The following is a 7,184-nucleotide window of genomic DNA, read 5'->3' on the forward strand; positions in this document are numbered from 1 at the left end:
GACTCCTGACCAAGAGAAAAAGCAGGGTGTGGCAGAGATAATCCAGTGGTTATGCAAAGAGACTTTCACAGCCCCTCAGCTATGCCACCGAGGTATAGGTCTTCTCCTGAGTTTCCCGCTTAGATCTCTGTACCCTGGTGTCCCTCCCTGTTGCTGTTCCAGATTCTGAGGGTAGTAGCAATGGAGACTCAGAGTTGCACTTGGTGAGTCTCTGGGGAGTCCTTTCCTCCCTTCAGCTGTCCCCTTGTTGGTGGAGCAGACTGGAGGTGGTGTCTCCACTGACAAACTGTCGAACTGTTAGCAGTCACTTAATCTCTCCTTAGGCCCCTCTCTCCTCTCTGTCTCCAGCCACGCGTGTTTGTACTCACGGGTGATTTACTGGGTTTCTGTGGTCATTCTAGTCCTGTCTTGTTGCGGTCCTAGTGGTCTCCTTTGGTATTCCTAGTTGATCCGGGAGAGGAGAGGAGAGAAAGCGATCTGCTGCTCGTAGCTCCGCCTCCCCAAAAGCCACTTTTCAAAGGGAAAATTTTTCTTTTCACCAAAAATGTCTGTTTTAAGTCTCTGCTAACCTTGTTTTCATTAATGTGTGTTAACCCCTAAGTAACTAAAAGTTTGTTTTAAGTTTTAAATAGATTTAGTTAAGCTAAATGTGGTTTTAAAGATCCCGACTCATAGAGTTGGCACACCTTTACCAAAGTAAAATATAGGACAGTTTCGTCCTTCTGATAGCTAATATCAGCATCAATTCATTAGTTAAAAGATTTTCTGAGATCTCTAGGCATGATAAAACGCCTCTGCAGTCTCTCTCACTCTTGTAAAAATTCTAAATATTACCAGCACCCCAATACCAACTGCCACTGTTTGTTAATTTGTTAATTCCATGCTTGAACTGGCTTTCTATAACCCAGTCAGTGTAGAGCAGCGGCCTTGCCAAGAAAAAAAAAGGGGGGTTAAACATGATATTCCTGGCCTGATAAAAAATTTTCATTTGGAAGATGTGATTCAACAAAATTATTTAGTATAAAATGGTCATCTAAAAAAAGGTTAACAGTAAAAATTTATTTTAACATTTCAGCTATGAGGTTTATCTTAGCTTTTTAAGTTACCTATCCAAATCAAAGTGAAAGATCAATTAAGTTGTGTACCCACTCTTGTTCATAGCTGCCCTAAGGGAGTGATAGCTTTGTGATAAACAAAGATCCTAACAAACAAAGTTTAACATTTTACTTAAAATTGTTTAAGACTGGCTTGGGTTAGTAAAAGATAACACAATGGTTATGTTAATTATTTACATGCCAGAGGCTTTTGCTCTGGTTTTCCTCTTTATATCTTTCTGCTTTTAAAAATCATCTGGTTTGTTTTAAGACACTGCCAGAAGTTTATTCTTGATAAATTAAGGTAATATATGGTGCTTCTGGTCTGATAGATTTGTTTTGACAAATCCTGATTTAACAAAATTAACATTTTGAACATTTAAGCTATGAGGTTTTATTTTAGCCTTTTAAGTTGCCATATTAGAGTTGTAAAGAGCAAAATCTATTAAGAGTTTTATATCTATGCTTACTCATGATAGCCTTGTGATGAGTAAAGATCTTAGTAAACTAAAGGTATAATAGTGTGCTTAAACTGTCTAATCAGTTTAAAATAATGCTAAAAAATGGTAAACATTTTATCATGTCAACACATTAGGTATTGACTTTCTATAACATATTGGTATATTCTAATAAAGAGCCTTCTAAAATCATATAAAAAACCTCAAGCCAATTCTAACCATTAGATCATCAATTAAGTTGGTACAAGTTCTCTCCCTAAGTAAATAATTATAGGTACATCTGCACATGAAGAACTGACTGCTCATATGGTAATATTTAAAACTAAACATTTTTCATCTTTTATTTATGGGTGCATGATGACTCCTGAAGTCACTCATATCCTAAATTTTTTTTTTATATTCATTCATTCATTCATTCATTTTCCCCTTTTGTTGCCCTTGTTGTTTTATTGTTGATGTTGTTGTTGTTGGGTAGGACAGAGAGAAATGGAGAGAGGAGGGGAAGACAGAGAGGGGGAGAGAAAGACAGACACCTGCAGACCTGCTTCACCGCCTGGGAAGCGACTCCCCTGCAGGTGGGGAGCCGGGGGCTCGAACCGGAATCCTTATGCCGGTTCCTTGCACTTTGCGCCAGCTGCGCTTAACCCACTGTGCCACCGCCCGACTCCCCCTAAAAATTTTTTTACAAGCCTCTTAAAATTTTAACGCTTGACCTGCCATAGTGAGAGCACTTTACTGGCTCCTGCATTGTTTAATTAAGATCTTGCTATTCAGACTTTTAAGATTAATCTCCATTGATAAAAGCCAATGCTCTCTGACAGATTGATGTAATTCACCTGCCCATGTTTAGTAAACAAAAACTTTTTTTTTTATCAGTTGATATTTTTACTAAATTTATGTGGGCTACAGCTCAAACAAGAAAAACTAAAACCCTTAAGCTTAATTAATAAAAAAAGAAGGGGAATGCACCCCCCAGTATTCAGTTGGTTAAAGTGTCAATGAAGTAACATACTAAACCTTTTTAATATTTACAAAAATTCGAATTGTCCATTTATTGTATCTCATTGACAAAGCCACCCACTTTTCCAGTCACAGAGACATATTCTTTTTCTCTTTTTCAACACTGGATGTCCATGTTTGTTTTCCTTTTATTATGGTGGATGACATTATTGCTCTTGCAAAATCCACAGAGTCCCTGTTGGCAAGTCCTTACTACAAAGGACGCCATGGCAGTATATTCTCCAGCTAACCACACCAGCCTATCCAAGTCTTCTCTTTCTGCTGACCTACCACTGCTGACTTCATCTTTGCATGTTTATTGACTGCTCACTTTTCTCAAAATATTCCTCATGTTCAAGGAACCTCACCTAATGTGTATGTACCTCCTCTGTGTTTTGGTACAACACCATCCTATATTTTCATGTCAATTCTTCTCTACCTGGTCCTTGCCTCCTAGTTTTGCTTGTTCCACAGCTGACCCTCTATGAAGAAGAAAAATTTCACCACCAGAGGACCAGACGTGCTGTGTTTCTTCCCCTGGACATCACATCCACTGACTGCTTCCCTTAGACTTGCTGGTGGCATGCTAGGACACTCTATATATTCCTGCCATGAATTTTCTGACAAATTACAACAGGTTATAGACTCCACCACAAATAGTCTTGAGTCACTACAGAGCCCCTTATGGGACCCTTATTAGTCTTTTGTTAATGATTACCTTAGGACCCTTTATTTTTAATAAGATTACTGATTTTATAAAATGGCAGATTGACTCCTTGGCATCAAAACCTTTGCAAATACATTATCACAGACTTGATTTGGCTGACAGAGGCCTGGCTGAACCTGAGGATGACAGACCCCCTTTTCGGATGGCATAAAACTCAGAATTATGCATCGAGACACCCAACCTTGGTATGGCAAGGACACCAGTAAGGGGTGTAAGGCAAGGCACTGCAGGGGGAGGACCCTATCGTCAGCCTCTGAGTCCCCCGTGAAGCAAACCTGATTTGCATGGAGGTTGGTGTCAGCAACAAAAAATGTTTCCCTAGAAACTGTGGCTCTGCCTCCCCTCCCCAAAAAGACACCGAGAGCCTTATAAGATGCGGGAAGATTGGTTTTGCACTCACCCCGTGGGAGGAATCGGGTCAATACTTATCCCCTCTGGTTATGCCCACCATACCTGCTGTTAAGGTCTCTGCTCCTCACCCCAGATTTCCTGCCTCAAGTTAAATTATAACGAAGGGATGAGATGCCAGGAACCATTTCTCTGCTTGATAGATGATAAGCTTTGAAACAATGGAAGCCCTCGAGACAAGTTTTATTTCCCCTCTGGGCAGGCCATTTCCCCTCAGGTAAACCATTTATCAGTAATCAAGTGAGACAACACGCAGTTGTGGTAACAAACATGGTTTTGGCCATTGTTTGTTGCAAGGAACATTCCACTTTGAAGTTTGCTCCCCCTCCTCTTCCTCCAGCATCTCTGCCTCCCCCTTCCCCCTATACCCCCCCTTCCCCAAAGCCTTATAATGCCTGTGAACACAATAAAATTTTGCAGCTTGATCAGAAACTTGTCTTGCTGTCGTTCTTTCGTGTCTCGTGTCCCTGTCATTCCAGGTATTTTAGGTTCCTAGCCCCTGTTCACCGCCCCGCTGGTCGGGGCAGGAACTGGTGGTGAAGCTGAATTGAAGTGGCACACCCCCTCCCGCCCCACAGTCCAGTGCAAAGTAGCAGAACTCGCTAGGCCATTAAGTTACTCATGAGAAACACCTGTCCTTGCACACAGATCCAAGATTAGCTGCAAGGTCACATTATCCATGGAGCCAAGGAACGTGACCTTCCGCAAGGCAGGCAGTCCAGTCAGTCAGGTGTGAACTGACACTGGAACCTGCCTCTGTCCCCTGCTCTCCCTTAAAGTGGAACATTTCTGCCTGAGGCAGCAGTGCCTTGGAAAGGTTTCCTTTTGTTTTAAAGTTTTATTATTATTATTATTATTAAATTATATATTCTGTCACCCCAGAGCCTTGCTCAGTTCTGGCTTTTTTTGTTTTTTTCTTTTTTTTGATATTTATTTATTCCCTTTTTGTTGCCCTTGTTTTATTGTTGTAGTTATTGATGTTGCCGTTGTTGGACAGGACAGAGAGAAATGGAGAGAGGAGGGGGAGACAGAGAGGGGGAAAGAAAGACAGACACCTGCAGACCTGCTTCACCGCCTGTGAAGCGACTCCCCTGCAGGTGGGGAGCCGGGGCCTTGAACCAGGATCTTTATTCCGGTTGTTGCGCTTTGCACCAAGTGTGCTTAACCTGCTGCACTACTGCCCGGCTCCGGCTCAGTTCTGGTTTATGGTGGCAGTGCTGAGCATTGAACCGGGGCCTCCGAGCCTCAGACATGAAAGTCTATTTGTAGAATCATTATACTATCTCCCAGCTCTCTTTGCCCCCTCCCTTCCTTCTCTTTCTCCCTCTCCCTGTGTCTCCTTTCTTTTCTCTCTTTCATTGTTTTCTTTATTGGACAGAGAGTGATGTTCATAGAAGCTGGAAGGGAGTATATCCCTGTGTCTTCAATCTTCTGGAAGACTTTTAAAAGTAGAGGTAATGGGTGGGGGGGAGACAGCATCATGGTTCTGCAAACAGACTCTCATGCCTGAGGCTCCTAAGTCCCAGGTTCAATCCCCTGCACCACCGTAAGCCAGAGCTGAGCAGCGCTCTGGTGTTTCCCTCTCCGTGTCTCTCTGCATCTCTCTCTCAAAAAAAAAAAAAAGTAGAGATATTAACTCTTCCTTGAAGGTTTTGTAGAATTCATTTGTAAAACCATCTGGTCCAGGACTTTTATTCTTGGGAAAGTTTTTGATAACTGTTTCAATTTCATTAGCTGTGATGGGCCTGTTCATATTATCTAGTTCCTCTTTACTTAATTTTGGAAGTTCATAGGTATCTAGGAACTTGTCCATTTCTTCCAGGTTTTCTAGCTTGGTGGCAAATAGTTGTTCATAGAAGCCTCTCATATGTTGAATTTCTGCGGTGTCTGTCGTGCTATTTCCTCCTTCATTTACAATCCAATTTATTTGGGTCTTCTCCCCTCTTTATTTTGTGAGTCTGGCTAAAGGTTTGTCAATTTTGTTCACTCTTTCGAAGAACCAACATCTACTTTCATTGATCTTTCCTATGATTTTCTTTTCTTTTTTTTAAATTTATTTTCCCTTTTGTTGCCCTTGCTTTTTGTTGTTATTCTTATTATTGTTGTTATTGATGTTGTCGTTCTTGGATAGGACAGAGAGAAATGGAGAGAGGAGGGGAAGACAGGGGGAGAGAAAGACAGACACCTGCAGACCTACTTCACCGCCTGGGAAGCGACTCCCCTGCAGGTGGGGAGCCGGGGGCTCGAACCGGGATCCTTATGCGGGTTCTTGAACTTGACAAAGTTCTTTTAAAAAATTTTTTTTATAATCTTTATTTAATACTAGATAAGAGACAGCTAGACTTTGAGAGAGAAGGGGAGGTAGAGAGGAAGAGAGGATAGACACCTGCAGCTCTGCTTCACCATTTGTGAAGCCTTCTCCTTGCAGGTGGGATGGCAAAATTCTTTTTAAGTCTTCTCTCTAAACTTTATTTATTTATAATTGGATTGATGTTGTTGTTGGATAGGACAGCGAGAAATGGAGGAGGGGAAGACAGAGAGGGGGAGAGAAAGACAGACACCTGCAGACCTGCTTCACCGCCTGGGAAGCGACTCCCCTGCAGGTGGGGAGCTGGGGGCTCGAACCGGGATCCTTACACCAATCCATGCCATGACTACTATACTATCTTCCTGTCCCCTAATTTACTTTATTTTTTGCCTCTGGGGTTATTGCTGGGACTCGGTGCCAGCACTTCGAATCCACTGCTTCTGGAGGATATTCCCCCATTTTTGTTGCCCTTATTGTTATTGATGTCGTCGTTGTTGGATAGGACAGAGAGAATGGAGAGAGGAGGGGAGGGGAAGACAGAAAGGGGGAAAGACAGACACCTGCAGACCTGCCTCACCGCCTGTGAAGCGACTCCCCTGCAGGTGGGGAGCCGGGGGCTCGAACTGGGATCCTTACGCCGGTCCTTGTGCTTTGTGCCACGTGCGCTTAACCCACTGCGCCACCGCCTGACACCCCCCCCCCAATTTATTACTTTTTTAATTTCCCTCCAGGGTTATCGCTGGGACTCAGTACCTAGACTTCAAATCCACTGTTCCTGGAGGCCATTTCCCCCCATTTTGTTACTCTTGTCACAGCTGTTGTTGTTGGACAGGACAGAGAGAAATGGAGAGAGGAGGGGAAGACAGAGAGGGGGAGAGAAAGACAGACACCTGCAGACCTGCTTCACCGCCTGTGAAGCGACTCCCCTGCAGGTGGGGAGCCGGGGGCTCAAACTGGGTCCTTGTGCTTCACACTGTGTGTTTAACCCAGTGCTCTGTGGCTCAGCCCCACGCCCACTTTATTTTTTAATGATAGAAAAATCACTGCTCAGGGTGGGGGTAGATAACATAATGGTTATGCAAAGAGACTCTCATGCTGGAGGCTCTGAAGTCCCAGATTCAATCCCCCCCCCATAAGCCAAAGTTGATCAGTACTCTGATTAAAAAAAAAAACAAACAAAAAACCACTGC

At 43.1% G+C, this 7,184-nt stretch overlaps 1 protein-coding gene across 1 annotated transcript in view; it reads right to left on the reverse strand.

The window, feature by feature from the left end:
• The window catches only part of ATP13A2 (ATPase cation transporting 13A2), a 387,527-nt gene that overhangs the window by 50,462 nt on the left and 329,881 nt on the right, over nt 1-7,184 (reverse strand). The gene's annotated exons all lie outside the window — the stretch shown is intronic.

This window comes from Erinaceus europaeus, chromosome 11 (assembly GCF_950295315.1).
Source record: "Erinaceus europaeus chromosome 11, mEriEur2.1, whole genome shotgun sequence".
In the NCBI taxonomy this organism is placed as follows: domain Eukaryota; kingdom Metazoa; phylum Chordata; class Mammalia; order Eulipotyphla; family Erinaceidae; genus Erinaceus; species Erinaceus europaeus.